We start from the raw sequence: 1,562 nt of genomic DNA on the forward strand, positions 1-1,562 counted from the left end.
GTATCTCTTAGAAGTCACTGTCACAAATGAGCATATGTGTTTCAGAGAAAGGCACCTTTTTCTGATCACATCCTCCCCAACGCTCACAGGAGTAATGGTGATGCTGCAGTCTCCAACAGTTAGTGAAAAATAAAACCCACCAAAATGTTAAAGGGGAAAAAGAAACGTAGAAAAAAAGTGACACATTCTTGATTATGCCCCATAATCACATTCATGCATTTGGGAAATACTTTATCCAAAGCAACTTACAGTGCATTCAAGATTTGAAAATGTTATCAATCCATGCATTTCCTCAGATTCAAACCCACAGCCATGGCGTTATTAGTGATGCTCTCTACCAGAAGAGCTTTAGGATCGTCAGCTAAAATTCTGATTAATCTGTTTGTTTTGTCTCACATCTTCAACAGCAGCAATCATTTCTAATGTTATTATATCATTGCCTGCACACATTCGGAAATCTTGGAGATCACAAACAGGACTAAGAACATCATAAACCCCCTGATGTGGTAACCTCTTGCTGAACTATGCCATCAGCAGAGAACTTGATGAATTTAGAGGCATCAGTCCTTTGTTTTTCTTGCATGCAAATGTATTTACAATACTGCAGACTGGAAGAAAATTAAATCAGCATATTTCCTCAAAATGACCCTCTGGTGTTTAATATTAAAGACATATATTTTGTGATAAATCAGCGTTTCATGAACGGCTGTTTGTCCTGTTATTCAAAGAATGTGAATGAAGTCTATTAAAAAGAGAGTGAGAGCCAGAAAAGAAAAGGGCATTATAATCAAGTCTTTGTTTTGATCAAGGGGGTCTATAATAAAAAGTTATCCAGTGGCATTCCCATTCATCACAATGGCAGTTACTCGGCTGGCGCATGCAGCCCAAGTGCATGACTTGAAATCTGCCATTTTTGCTCATGGGCATTCAGTTTAAGTTTTTGAGCCATAGTCATAAATGGCATAATCACTCTGGATTATGACATTGGATCTGCAGGAAAATCAAGACAATGGAGGACTGGCGAGTCCTTCACAAGCAGAAAAATTATAAGACTGGAAAAGATAAAAGACCATTTCAGGCTTTTTCAGAGCACTTGAAAAACAATCAGGCACTAGTAAAAAAAAAAAAAAAAAATATATATATATATATATATATATATATATATATATATATATATATATATATATATATATATAACAAAAATATATATTTTGTCAGAATACACATCTACTTTTGAATGGCTGCCAATGGAGAAAAATGCTTTTTTTGATGTATTTACAGTCTAACCTAACCTACTACCTGGACCAAATTCAGCCAACCTCAAAACAGCAACTGATGTCATAGTGCCCTCAAAACTACAGGAAGCCTAAGCACTTGTAGGTAAATGGCCTGACGACAGATAAAAAGAAGAACATATTTGATAAGGTCTATAAAATGAGTTTCATGGCTCACTGGTTTAGGGACCTATTTTCTTCTCCCGAAGTTATGAGTTTTAGTCCTGCACAAAACAAAAATAAAAACAATTTTCTTTCTTCCTCTCTTGCTAACTCAATATATATATT

Source organism: Xyrauchen texanus, chromosome 19 (genome assembly GCF_025860055.1).
Source record: "Xyrauchen texanus isolate HMW12.3.18 chromosome 19, RBS_HiC_50CHRs, whole genome shotgun sequence".
In the NCBI taxonomy this organism is placed as follows: Eukaryota; Metazoa; Chordata; class Actinopteri; order Cypriniformes; family Catostomidae; genus Xyrauchen; species Xyrauchen texanus.